At 44.1% G+C, this 15,004-nt stretch overlaps 1 long non-coding RNA gene across 1 annotated transcript; it reads left to right on the top strand.

Annotated features, from left to right (window-relative positions):
• The first annotated feature begins 584 nt into the window (after positions 1 to 584).
• Positions 585 to 7,731, top strand: LOC119954243. The gene is made up of 2 exons (XR_005458197.1): positions 585 to 712; positions 7,038 to 7,731. It is a non-coding gene; the product is annotated as an uncharacterized LOC119954243 (long non-coding RNA).
• The last annotated feature ends 7,273 nt before the right edge of the window (positions 7,732 to 15,004 follow it).

Here is a 15,004-nt window from a genome sequence, read left to right as displayed (position 1 = left end):
CAACTGACGACTTCTGCTTTTGAAAAAAATTGACATCTTTCCAAGTGTCTATTACAATCGTATGATGGCAGCGTTTGTAAACAAATTTGAAAGTATTGTTTATACTGCATCACTGAACAAAATGGCCCCTAAAATTGTACTGTTTTGACAGTTAGTGTGGTGAACGGAATTGGCAATCCACCAAGATGTTAGTGTTTTTTTAAATCATCGACACTTTCCAACTTGCGGCTGATCATAGTCTGTGTATTAAACATAGAAATTTTGCACAGATTAAAGTATAACAAACAATATTCCTCTCCATGGTGCATGAGATGAGTGGAGGCCTTCTGTTAAGGTAAGTTAATTATTAGTGGCACTGTCTTCCAGCTTATGCAATGGACTGAGACAACGATTCTTTGAAACAAGTGGAACAAGGCAATGCTTTCAGAAGGAGGGCCTCATGTTGATGTGGTCAGCAATGAACATGAGAGCCCAGTGCATACCCCCTGGAACACTGTGTCCTGACAGCAAGCTTCTAAGCTCCGCTGTGATGTCACAAAGGTGCTGAGCAAAGCCAAGGCCACTTCCCTATGGGAGGGGCAAGAAGGAGCAGTGACCACCCTACCCACTCCCAGACTGTGCTTGTTCTCCTTGAAGCAGGGCTGCCAACTGTGACAACCACACCTAGAAGCTGCTTATAGGGTAGCATCAGGGGGTGTGGCTGAATGAGAAGGTAAGAAAATCTCCGCACATCTTTTCTGCTTTTTCCTAGTAATCAGACAGATGAACAGCAGGCTCGAATTTTATACCTCATCATCAATTTCACAATCACATGGCAATGATGCAGTCAGCAGCATTATAAAGTTGGATCTAGAATTCCACGAACACAGGAAACAGAATCCCCCAGCAATAGTGAAACATCCAGAGTTTGGGATTGGCACTTAATTAACATTGGAATGATTAGTCATGTTACTGAAAAAAATATTCTATTGTATGTTGAAGAGAATAGCAAGCAGTTTAACGCACTAAGGGGTATAAAGCATGTTGTCTTTGTCAGTAGCTTACAAGATGGCATTATATTTTATCAGGCCAATAGATTTGTTTTAAAATTGAATGTGGGATTTTCACAAAAATGAAAAAGCTGCTACTCTACTGAGTATATCAAATATATTTTAAGTTCTAATTACTGAAATGTTAGATTGTAAAAGATAAAGGGTGGGATTCTCCGAGAAAGCCGATTGGGTGGAGAATAGGTTCCGATGCCAAAATTGCAGCGGGTGTCGATTTGATGCCAAATCACAATTCTCCATCACCTCAACAACAGCGTCAATGCATTCCGGAATGCACGTACAGTAAACACCATTTGTATATCATTAGGGGGCTCGACCCGGTATTCTCCCGGGCCTCCACGATTTTCCACCTCCGATGGGCCGTTCCCAACGTTCACTTGTGCTTTTAAAAATTATGAAACTGGTGTTGTGGCTACTGAGGGGGGGAGAGAGGGGGTACGGAAAGTGTCCAACATCACCATAGTTTGTTGGACTGGCTGTGAGGCTTCTGCCAGGGCCAGGGGAGTGCAGCAGGGGGTGGCCAGGAGGTGAACTGTGGGATGGGGATGGACGGACACGGATCACCATTGCCGCAGCCGGCCAGGCAGCCATGCAGCTGCGCACACTACTGACTGCCCACTGTGAACTTAATGCCTTGGGTTGTCTAGGTGTCCCTCCAGGCCACCCCCCTGCATGCCCTCTGGCCCCAGCCGACCAATCAGCTTTATGGGCACACTCCAGCACAACCAGTGCCAGCTTGTTGGCTGGGATGATGTGTCTGGGGAGTGTAATGTGTTTGTGCCGCTGCAGCCTGTCAGCCCACTGGAGTGTGGGCCCGGCGAATCCTGCACCATTTTTCATTGGAATCGATTGTGTTCCAAGCGGCACCGGTGCTAGACCCTCCACTGTCACTGAATCGATCCAGGTTCGGCGCCAGTTTTGCTGTCGTGAAAGTCCACGAATTCTGCGTTGTCGTCAGCACTTAATCTCAGGAACGGAGAATTCCGCCCATAGAAAATTCATGGAAATCCTCCGTTCAATATTTTAGCCAGTTGTGGCTCCTTCAGATAATACCATTGTGGCATTGAGGTGTTCCTGCATTAATGGTTCAGATGTCATGCCAACTGCATTCTGAAGGGGGGACGATGACTATGTTTGTTTATTTAATTTAAATTTATTTTTAAGTTCTTTTGTTGTTCATTGAGGTTGCATCTAAACTTGGGGGGAAAATAATCTCAGTTCTCTGTGTTTAAATGGGTTAGCAATCAATCCCACACCCTGATCATTAATCTCACTCTAACTGCTCTCTGATTCTCAGAGCTATGTTCTTTACTGATTTGATTTGTTTCACTGTGGTTTCTCTGTAAACCCCTTTCAGCTGATTCACTCTTTTGTGCCACAGTGAGGTGCTGCAGGCGGACTGAACACTGCAACTTCCAGCGTTGAGTATTTCATGGTACTCTGGCGAAAATAGGGTTAATTCCTCTGTTTAGCCCTTGTCGCGACTGCTGCTTTCTGACTGGGGCTTGCAACACGTCAGTATATTGTGGGATTCGATTGGCTATTTATGTTGCGGCACAGCCAATAGCAAAGTTGACTGTATGACTTCCTCTTTCAGTTACCCATTGCACAATTTTATTTTTAACCCTCCTTCTGCTGAATGTCTCCCCTCATTCCCTTAAAATCTACCAATTTCACATTAATAAATAGTGCAGACAAGAACAGAAGTAGAATATACAGCACTTAAAGAAACTGAAATGACAGCTGCAAGCAGAGTTAGCAGTTAGTAGGTATCTCACGTGCAAGAGAGTCACTGAACAGGTGATTAGACAATAAGAAGAAACATGTACTTTTACTAAGTACATTAGTACATAGGGGCAGCAGGGTAGCATGGAGGGGCAGCAGGGTAGCATGGAGGGGCAGCAGGGTAGCATGGTGGTTAGCATAAATGCTTCACAGCTCCAGGGTCCCAGGTTCGATTCCCGGCTGGGTCACTGTCTGTGTGGAGTCTGCACGTCCTCCCCCTGTGTGCGTGGGTTTCCTCCGGGTGCTCCGGTTTCCTCCCACAGTCCAAAGATGTGCGGGTTAGGTGGATTGGCCATGCTAAATTGCCCGTAGTGTCCTAATAAAAGTAAGGTTAAGGGGGGGGTTGTTGGGTTACGGGTATAGGGTGGATACGTGGGTTTGAGTGGGGTGGTCATGGCTCGGCACAACATTGAGGGCCGAAGGGCCTGTTATGTGCTGTACTGTTCTATGTAAGTGAAAGCAATAATCTATGTATATTAACTTTTTAAAAGATTTTTCTAATTAAGGGGAAATTTAACGCGGCCAATCCATCTACTCTGCACATCCCTTGGGTTGTGGGGGTGAGACCCACTCAGACAAGGGTAGAATGTGCAAACTCCACACGGACAGTGACCCAGGGCTGGGATCGAACCCGGGTCCTCGGCGCTGTGAGGCAGCAGTGTGCTAACCACTGCGCCGCCCTGCCACCCATAATCCGTGTATGTTAAACGAGCAGATTAAGCCTCAGGTAGTCCAAATCCATTGCTTGAGTATCCCATTCAATTGTTGCCTGTCTGTTTCAAAACCCTAGCCATGGCCTACAAAATCTTTCGATGATCCAATGTCCTGTCCAACTGCCCCCAACACTAAACGTAATATCACAGAGGAGGGGAGGGGGGGGGGGGGGGGGGCAATTGCATGTGCTTTAGATTTGACGGGACAAATCTATGCTTGACCAGAATAGTCGCTGGTTTGTACGTTATTATAAAAACAAACAACCTTAGTCTTTGCCCAGAGTTTCTTTGGTCTTCATACTGTTCTAAATTTGAACTATCTGTCGTTGTTTTGTTTGGTATTTGGTGGCACAGCCAGTGAGTTCTGGGAGTAAAGCTGACTCTCCGGTGACAGTGTCAATTCATTGAAATGCTGATCTGTCACCAATGGAAAAGGCAAAACTGGATGCTGATAGGACCAAAACTAGTTGCACCTTAATTCTGGAGGTTTGCTGCTTACCAGCCAGCCAGAACCTTTATAACTAAGCTTTCCGCTCATAAAAGACAGAAGTGCGAAAAATTGATTTCTAATTTAAAAGGCTTTTACTGTCGGACTTACACTTGGAGATTTCTTGGCAGTCTAGTCGATAAATAGACTGTCTGTTACAAAAGCTTATTTCACCTTCCTTGATCTGAGTTTCCCAACTTTTGATTTTTTAAAAATAACACAAAATCAATAATGCAATAAAAAACAGAATGTATATGCTACTTTCATGCAAAATGGATTGTGGGGAGGTGTGGGTGCAGGGCAGGGTGGTTGTACCTTGAGCGATTTATGCCCGAAAATACTTGCGTTCATGTTTTCTCAATCCTTCATCCTAGTTCAAGATTCACTTCACCCAAATTGGGCTCTGCTCTTAAAACTGGCCCCTCACAACCTTCATTCCCCCTCCCCAGGTCAAAATGAAATGAAAATCGCTTATTGTCACGAGTAGGCTTCAATGAAGTTACTGTGAAAAGCCCCTAGTCGCCACATTCCGGCACCTGTCCGGGGAGGCTGGTACGGGAATCGAACCGTGCTGCTGGCCTGCTTGGTCTGCTTTAAAAGCCAGCGTTTTAGCCCATTTTTCACCAATTACACTGGTTTGGGACGGATCCTCAAATTGTACTCGGGTTCTTAGGCACTAGTTACTTTTAAATGTAAAAAATACTTAATTTGCTAAGAAACAGGGGCGGCACAAGACACAGTGGTTAGCACTGCTGTCTAGGCGCTGAGGACCTGGGTTCGAATCCCAGCCCTGGGTCACTGTCCTTGTGGAGTTTGCACATTCCCCCCCGTGTCTGCGTGGGTTTCACCGCCACAACCCAAAGATGTGCAGGTTAGGTGGATTGGCCACGCTAAATTGCCCCTTAATTGGAAAAAAATAATTCAGTCCTCTAATTTTTTTTTAAATTTGCTAAGAAATAAACTGTCGTACACCAGTGAAACAATTAAGTGATTTAGCATAATTTCTCAAGTCATTTTCCTAGATTTTAAATCATGCTATGCCTCAGAATGTTATGGACATTCGGTCAATACTTTTAAAAAAATTAGACAAGTATCAAATGTGCACTGCAAATCATGTGACCATTGGCATTTTAACTTCAGACAGTTTTAAGCCTCAAGTGAACACCTAATCAAATATGGATATTCACAGCCATCCGGAGAATTAACACATCCCTTTAAGGATGGATCAAAACAAATTTAAAATTCCAGTCGCCCACCAGGGGCCATGGAGGAGGCAGAGAATGAGGTTACTCATGGCAACTTAACATGGACTAATCAGGCAGTCCTAGTTTGGGGAGTCATAGGCGAGAAATAAGTAGAGACGGCCATTTGCATTGGGAGGATGGCCTCCATTGGGCACAGATTGCACAAACAGGAGCTATCACCTGAGCCCACAGCCAGGTTACCGGGGTTTCGCTGTTGGCCTCACTACATGGCGCAGGCAACCCTACAGCAACAGAAGGAGACCCTTAAGTGATTAAGTGGCCATTAATTGGTCACTTACAGGCCTCAATATTCTAAAAGGTTGACAGATGGACGCTTCTCCCACCACTGGAAAAATTAAAGCAGATGTGGATTAACAACAGACATGGCATAAGTGACAGGCATAGCGGGCCACCCCCCATCCACAGACACACATACACAAATACCTCTCCACCTTTAATGGAGGGAACTCGAGTGAAACAATCATATTCTATTGCACCTATTTGTGCTGGTTCATGGACGATTTTGTTTGTGATCAAAGCAAATTAATTTGCAACTAACCAGGACAACTTCAAGCACAGTTTGAACACACTTTACTGATTGTGCCCACAGAGGGAATTCGGTCCATGTCGGATGGCCTGATTTATATTACAAGAACACTTGTAGCTAAAGCTATAAACAATTTATTAACATTAACTGTGGGTCAAATAAACAAAACAACAGATGAATAACAGTATTAGCATGCACAAGCAACCTCTCTCCCAGCTCCCGAGTCCATCTGAGGTCACCTGACTCTAACATTCGCTGATATACCAATGAGACTCCTAGTGGTCAGTGGGTGAATTACAACACAACCATGCTAACACTACTTTTTAAATAATACTTTTTGAAAGTATTATGTTCAAATGTGTCACTCAAATTGTTTTTTTTAATTTAAAAAAATTCTAATTAAGGGACAATTTAGCGTGGCCAATCCATCTACCCTGCACATCTTTGGGTTGTGTGAGTGAGACCCACTCAGACACGGGGAGAATGTGCAAACTCCACACGGATAATGACCCGGGCTGGGATCGAACCTGGGTCCTTGGCGCAGTGAGGCAGCAGTGCTAACCACTGCATCACCGTGCTGCCCTGTCACTCAGATTCTTAAGCAACGCTCTGCACGCCAACTCTTTGGTGCTGGTGTCTGTTTTTTTGCCAATATTTTACAGCAATGATGAGCAGCATTCTGAGTTATTCACTGCAGGAGCTTTATGCTCAGTTCCATTTTCACATTCCTCAATTTCAGGAGAGGCTCTTAAAGAGAGGAAGGATGGTGGACACCCGGTGTCATTCCACTTCCACTCAAGACAGGTAGCCTTGCTGTCAACCTCTATCTAAGAAATGAGAGTGACTGGTGAACGTGGACTCGCTTCCTGATGTGGCATGTTGCAGCTCATTACGGTGCTAATGTGCTGAATAATCCAGCTGTACTGAAAACAAATAAAGTGCAACCCTTTGTAATAAAAGGAGCCCTGCTGTTGAATTAGGTCATTTGTCTGTAGAAGTCTACCTGTAACTATGCATTATCCTTTATTTAAAAAGCTTTAGTGAATATTTCCTGTCTTGTCTGCATTCGCAAACATTGCAACACAGGACTGTCATTCAGTTTGCACAAATTTGCAGGTTTAAAATGGTGTCTTTGAATTGGCTCTCACATTATTTCTCCGCCCTATTGATTCTGATGGTAGCTTCCTCTCTCTTTTTACTGTTGAAATTCAGCCTCAAGACCTTGCTGCTGCTTCCTCCCAGTTCCTGCTGGCAACAGAGTTAAACCAATCACTACAGTCTGAGTGCGAGAATTTAGTCCGGGCCCAGCTGCTTGTGTTCATGGGAATTGGAGTTCCCTGCCCAATTTTTGAAGAGAATGTGAAGAACTACAACTCCCACAGTTCAATTTGAGCATGACTGCTGAAGAAGCACCAACGTGTACTGCCAGCTACAGCATTCGGAGTTAGAGATTGTAAGAAATGGAGAACAAAGCCTTTCACTGAAGGTTCAGCTGACAAGATGTAGAAAGCAGACGTGTAACTGGTTTAAAAAATATACAATTAGCACTGCAACTGAGAGGTCCTGAGGACATCTTAAATAATGAATTGGTTTCTAAATATCAGCCTTAAGTATAGTTAAGATTAAGTATAGTGGCTTAAACTCACTGCTAGCCATTTGCCATATTCCATTATATATATTTAAAGTAAATTTAATTATTGCATCTCTGTCGCTTTGCACAGCAGCAATCACATTACAGGGGCAATACGAATAAAGGCTATAATAACAGCAAGTGAATCGCATTATGTGATGCTGCATTAATTCAGATCTTGATGTGCCATTGTCAACACTGGGCAAATCCGAGGAGTGAGGTTTTACATCTTGAACTAGATTGCAAAAACTGAAATAAAGTTAAAATGAGCAAGTCTATTGGAGTGCAGTTTTAATATATAATTTCTGCAAGGAAGCAGGAGCTTCTGGCATCGTGCATAGTAGTGGATCAGAATCTCCCCTGTGAAATTGTTTGGAAGAAAATTGGTTAGTTCTGCCATATACCTCAAAGTATTAAAAGGGCATTTCAGCTCGAGCTGCTGTTCAAAGCCTTCATTACTACATGTGGACCAATCATTTAGGACCTGAACTTTGGGAAAGCCTGCCATATGATGGAAGCGTTGTGTCATTGTGTGTTACTTTCTTAGGAGACAGTTTCCAGTTGAACAGAAAGAGCACCCTACCTAAGCCCATACCTCCACCCTATCCCCGTAACTCAGTAACCCCACCCAACTTTTTTGGACACTTAGGACAATTTAGCATGGCCAATCCACTTAACCTGCACATCTTTGGAGTGTGGGAGGAAACCGGAGCTCCCGGAGGAAATCCACGCAGACACGGGGAGAACGTGCAGACTCTGCAGACAGTGACCCGAGCCGGGAATTGAACCTGGGACCCTGGAGCTGTGAAGCAACTGCGCCAACCACTGTGCAACTGTGTCCCTCAAAAGAAATGCAAATCTTGTCGGCGTGATTTGAGTTTCCGGGTTTCCCTGTCCGCGATGGCACAATCAAGTTCACGCCCAGAAAGGATGTAAACCTGATATACGTACTTTAAAATAAATTATAATATCATTAAATGGCTTGACACTGTAGCATCTGCCCATGATGCATCTCCACCCTCCCCGGCCCCGAATCACTGGTGGTTTTCAAAATCAAATGGCTACGCCAGGGGCGCAGAGGTGCCTGTAGCCCCTGGGGTTGAGGGACATGCCTGAGCATTGCCCACTGGCACCCGAGCAGTGCCTCCTGGGTTGGGGTACCCTTTTGCATGTGGGGGTTGGGGAGTTCCCGTTATCTGCCGGGGGAGTTCTCAATGTCAGTTGGTGAGAGGGGCCTTAAACTTAAGTTTGAGATTGAGGCGCCCTTTAGAAATGGCGCCCGATCTCAGATTCCCGGTGTTGCTGGTGGTTTTAGGCCCCGCCCCTCCAGCTGGCTGTGTGATCTTTGCCAGCACTCTGTGCAATTACAGAGTGCCATTAAATCAGGTGAGAAAAAGCGGCTGTGAATCCAGAGAGTTTCACATAGCTTTTCAAAGGATTAAGTTCAAAAGGGTCTTGATGCTGTCGATCTAGCAGAGCGCGGGTCACAGTAGTTATCTGGAGGTCCTTTTGGATGGATCTTCGGTGAAACACAATCACTGACTCTCGCATGTCAGAGCTTCACCAGCTTTCAAATACAGTTGAGTTATACTGAGGTGAGAATTTTCTGGCTGAAGGTGAACACTCACTCTAGACTGCAAGCAATACATGGAGAGACAGAAGCAATAATTCTTCACAGTTTCCTTCCAAGGCACACACATAGCTCAAAAATAAATATTCAGAGAGAACGTCATTTCAGCCAAACAGTAGATACCCACAGCCTGGCAATGCAGTTTTTTTTTAGTTTAAAGTAAACAAAATAACTCTTATCACACCAGGTTCTTGCTGGTTATCTAGCTGAAGCCACATAATTTCTTGAAAAAAAGCAGCTGAGTCCACAAAAGATCAGCCATGATCTAATTGAATGGCGGAGCAGGCTCGAGGGGCCAGATGGCCTACTCCTGCTCCTAGTTCTTATGTTCTTATGTTCTACTCATGGACCAAAATGAACTTGTAGCCTTTTTTAAAAAAAAACTCTGAAGAGTGTCCAAATAATTCAATGTCCTTTTATTTAAAAAAAATAATTCTGGGAGATATGGATTCCTAACTCCAAAGACTGACTCATTATCTCAAATCTCACCATTGGTAACTTGGAGATTTTTGGTCGAGCTATCTTGTGTCAGCCTCGAATGAACAGTATTCTTCAATTATAGTCCCCACTCCTCAAGACATGTAGACAATTAAGATTGTCCTTAGTTAACCTCAAATCAATTTTTGGTGCTGTAGAAAATTGGGTACCAGATACCTAGGAGTAGGTCATCCTCTGTATCTGCTCAATCGTAGAACCAAATTGGCTCTGGAAAAATCCTGCTTGAAGGCCAACACCACCTCAGTTTGCTTTCGTACACTCTGTCTGGGACCTTGGCCAGTTTTGCACACTCTCTCTCTCTCTCAATGTCTCCCTCTTAATGCCCTTCTCCGGGCCACTGCTGCTGCAGTTACCAAACTAATCACATAGATGAATGTCAAAGTCTGGAAATGTTCTGTCTACACAGGCCAGGAACACACCGAGTGCTGCATGGACCTTTACCGCAGAGAAACGGAAGAAGCAAAATTTGGTCCAAGAAAGGGAAAGAGAAGCAAAATAAATTGAAGTTTGCCACACAATAAAGGTCTAAGAAATTATCTAATCAGATGGAAGCTTTTTTCCACAACTTTGTGCGACAGTCATGTTGGGAAATTACTATTCATATTTCACATTTTAAAGGGTGGGGGAGGAGGATCCATTCTATCTATTTTAGGACATTTATACCTTGGTTATATACAATGTAAATGTCTTAATTTGTCTGGAGGGTGGGAGTGGGGATGAAGGGAGGGGAAAGAAAAATAGCACAAGGCCAATCTGGGTAACCTTGTAATGTGTGGCTACCAACAATGTAATCTGAAGCATATCAGGGCTGGTAGGGCGCTCCAAGGAAATCAGCAAGGGTGGTCGGGAGGATATGCTCAGTCAGTATGAGTGAGATAGTGATTACATTAGTAGCGCCAGTAGTATATGAAATCCGTTAAGCCTGGTAGTGTGGAGGGTTTGTTTTGGCCACTAATATGATGTAAAGTAAGTCAGCAGCAGCATTGTGGCCCAAGGCGTATGTGATTGCTGGATTTGAGATATCATAAAATTGCAGAAATGCGAGTGTCATTTTAGTCCAATGGGCCTGAACTGCAGATAGCTTCAAATTGAAGTTATTACTCTCGTCTCAGTCTCTTGTTCTTTGACCAGGAGGATGGGACCACAAGCTTCAGTGTGAAAGCTGGCTGTGACTCAGCTTCTTTGATTTCCCCAGCTTCTCTTTTTTGTTGAGTTGGTCTAAATAGTTACTTGCTATTGGATTGGATTTTTGTTCTTGAATAACCCTGTTGTGTGAAAAGAAAAATCCAAATTCTCTCTTTATGTTTCAGAAAATAATCAGGGCCTGAGTGATATCAATGGCAGCGTGGTATACAAAGGATATGTTATCCTATCTGCTAACCTTTATAAATCAGAAAAGCTGACCAACTATTTCAAAAAGCTGTAACTGAAAAATAGCTAACAGCAAAGTACCTTTAATACCAGACACAGATACATTTGTTAACCTCTACAGCTTGGCATCTAGATCGCTAAGGAAAAGTTGTCAATAGTGGGCAAAGGCATGTTGGGGGCAGAGTAGAGGGAGCGGGCAATGGGATGTGAACAAGACATCTGATTCAGAGGAATGGACAATTTGGGGGGGGGGGGATAGGTGGGTGAGGGTAGCAGATTTAGAGGAAGTAACAAGGGTGGGAGGCGGGTAGCTGTGAAGGGATTTAAATTTGAAGGATTGTAGGACTTGAGCCGCAGTCCAGCCCAGAGAGGGCACGAGCAATGGACAAGGTGGCTGGAAGGGAAGAGTGTGGCAGGAATGGGGTGTGATCGATGGCACAGGGTTGGGATGTGTGAACAGGGCACTGTGGAGCGGAGCAGGGAGTTATGGAGGGGAGCTGTGGTTTTCTTCTGATGTGGGACAGGACAAACAGTAATATCTTTCATCATGACAGGCAGTATATTCAAATCGTGCTTCATCAACAAAGTTGGGCTGGCAATGTGATAGGATGTGTTTTAGCTGGAGTGGTAAGCAATGTGATTTAGAAGGTACATCAAGGCCACCTTTGTGACACAGAGGGAATGTAGGGGCCAATATCAGATATGAAGTATGGTGTTTAGGTTGGTAATGCAATGTAAGAGTTATGCCACAGCTGACAGCATAAAACAAAGATTGAAACGGTTTGGCAATTTAATATAAACATGCATTAAGTCAGTGCGTTTTTGGATTCTAAGGTGAACAGAATGTTAGAGCTAACAGTGCGACGTTGCCAGAAGTGTGATGATATAGGTGTATGATATAGATGGCAATCAGTATCTGTAACTTAATCTAACTGATTATGCCAGAGCCAGAATACTGATACACGGGATATGTATTTCTGAAGATGTGATGCAAAGAAAGTGTCAGAGAAAAAAATATTTTGTAAATCAATTATCAGGATTAGTTGTGGAATATAGCCAGTAACTCACTGAGGCCAATGTGATGCAAAGGACACATTGGAATTTGTAATATAATGTAAAGCATCTGGCAGTGTGACAAAATGAAAATGCCATAGCTTGATCACTGAGATCCAGGGTGCATTAGATCCTTCGAATGAAATATAGTAGATTGTCAGAGTATTTGTGTGGTTATTGATGGTTTGTCAGAGTATTTGTGTGATTATAGATGGGTTGTCACAGTATTTATGATTATAGATGGTTTGTCACAGTATTTGTGTGGTTATTGATGGTTTGTCACAGTATTTGTGTGGTTATTGATAGTTTGTCACAGTATTTGTGTGGTTATTGATGGTTTGTCACAATATTTGTGTGATTATAGATGGTTTGTCACAGTATTTATGATTATAGATGGTTTGTCACAGTATAGAACATAGAACAGTACAGCACAGAACAGGCCCTTGATGGTTTGTCACAGAATTTCTGTGTTATTATTGGTGGATTTTCAGGTGTATCTGTGTTATTATTGGTGGATTTTCAGGTGTATCGTGTTATTATTGGTGGTTTGTCAGAGATATCCGTATTATGATTGGTGGTTTGTCAGGGGTATCCATGTTATGATTGGTGGTTTGTCAGGGATATCCGTATTATGATTGGTGGTTTGTCAGGGTTATCCATGTTATGATTGGTGGTTTGTCAGGGATATCTGTGTTATGATTGGTGGTTTGTCAGGGGTATCAATGTTATGATTGGTGGTTTGTCAGGGATATCCGTGTTATGATTGGTGGTTTGTCAGGGGTATCAATGTTATGATTGGTGGTTTGTCAGGGGTATCAATGTGATTAATGTCTCAGGATCACCAGTCTGATGTAGATAATAGCTTAAGACCTCAAAGGGACTGTAGATGAAATGGTTCCAGCAGTGCATTATAGGATAGTCAGAAAGTAGTGTGAAATTGAGGAGCACACCGGTATTGCCTAATGAAGGACAGGATATGTCAGAATCAGCAGTGTGATTTCAAGTGTGAGAGTCAGCTGTAAGATATAAAGTCTGCCTGACTGAGCAGTGTGATAATATATTAGAGCCTGTAAAATAACCTAAAGTGTTTCAGGACTGGAAAGGTTATGACAATGCTAGCTGTGAGATAAAGAATGTATATTTGTTGCAGATGCATAAGGTCTATCTTGCATGGTTCGGGCTTGGGGAGCAGGTGGATGTATTCCAAATTGGGAGTAAAATTCTTCACAGATCATTTCCTCCTCCCTAGCTCAGGGGAATTGATACCGATTGTAGCACATTTACCAGGTCCTGACTTGGCACTGGGCCTGAGATCTTTTTAGCATGCATGTCACCATTCCACAATGTCCAATATATTTATCTGAGCCATCAAGGAAGCTCTCAGAGTCTTTTAGAAGGGGAACCTTGATATTATCAAGAAATTGCAACATAACTTTCACTGTTGTACAACACATTCCCAAACAGATTCACAGAATCCCACTGCCTCGCTAGCAACTTAACAGAAGCAACATTGTATATTGGACATAAAGCCAGACTGACGTTAAGTATGAAATATTGACCCAACTCTGGTAATATGTTGGGAGCAACGCAACCAAAATGGGTGAAAGGATATAGACTTATGAGAGTTTAAATTCATCACAATGGAAGGAAAATATGTGTAGCACTAATGAGCCTCCCCTATTCAGAACTTAAAACCGGCGATTGATTATTATGGGTGCAATATATAAACTGACAAATCAGAGCATTGATCACAGTAAATCATAGGATTTATAGGAAGAGGGTAATATGTCATATGCTATTACCAGCAACACTGCTTTCTCAGCATTGGGATAAACCTAGGAGTACTGGGGAGAGGTCTTGGGGGGGGGGGGGGGGGGGGGGGGGGCGAACATTTTGAGAGGGTTTGGGAGCATTAAGAGAGGGGTACCACAGTCACTAGAACAAACCCTCGAATGATTAGAGGAAGATTACGAGATATAGATACATTAGGGAGAGAGGTCCCAGCATTTGACAAGTGAGGGCATTCTGGAATCAGGGAATGTTTGGTCAGGCACAGTGGCACAGTGGTTAGCACTGCTGCCTCACACGCCAGGGATCCAGGGTCAATTTCGGCTTTGGGGGACTGTGTGGAGTTTTACATTTCTCTGTGTCAGTGTGGGTTTCCTCCGGGCGGTCTGGTTTCCTCCCACAGTCAAAGATGTGGTGATTAGGTGGATTGGCCATGCTAAATTGTGCCTTAGTGTCCAAAGATGTGTAGGTTAGGTTAAGGGGTTATTTGGATAGGGTGGGAGAGTGGGCTTGGGTGGATGGGGTCTGACGGTATTGGGAGAAGCAAGTGGTTGGATTCACCGCCGGTGGGATGCTCCGTTTTGCCGGCAGCCTGGGAGATTCCCGATGGCGTGGGGCTGCCCCACAATGGGAAACCCCATTGACCAGCCGACATAACGGAGCGTCCCGCCGGTGTGCTGAAACAGAAATGTGGCATGGTGGGGCAGAGAATCCAGCCCAGGGTCTTATTGCATAGTGGAGCAGGACATCCAGAATAAATAGAACCACTGGCTCCTTTTGAAACATGGTACTCATTCTCCCGCCAAATGTTTCCACCTTTCAGCTCACTTCACAACACAGCTTCAACTCTGTTTTAAAAATTCATTCTTGTGATGTGAGCTTGGCTGACAATTGGGCCAGCATTTACTGCCTATCTCTAAATGCCCTTGAGAAGGTGCTGGGGATCCATCTCTGAAACCGCTGCAGTCCCTGTGGTGTTGGCACACTGACTGACGGTAATGCTAGAGGGTTGCTCCAGGATTTGGACCCCGTGACAATTGAGGAATGGTGATACATTTCCAAGTCAGGATGGTGTGTGACTTGGAAGGGAATTTGCCTCTCCACTCGTGATGGTGTTCCCGCGCATCTGCTGCGCTTGTCCACCTTGGTGGCTGCAGTGCATCTCGTAGATGGCACACGCTGCTGCCACTGTGTGCCGGTGATGGAGGG

The sequence above is a fragment of the Scyliorhinus canicula genome, chromosome 19 (genome assembly GCF_902713615.1).
Source record: "Scyliorhinus canicula chromosome 19, sScyCan1.1, whole genome shotgun sequence".
Lineage (NCBI taxonomy): Eukaryota > Metazoa > Chordata > Chondrichthyes > Carcharhiniformes > Scyliorhinidae > Scyliorhinus > Scyliorhinus canicula.
This window is presented reverse-complemented; position numbering and strand designations above follow the sequence as displayed.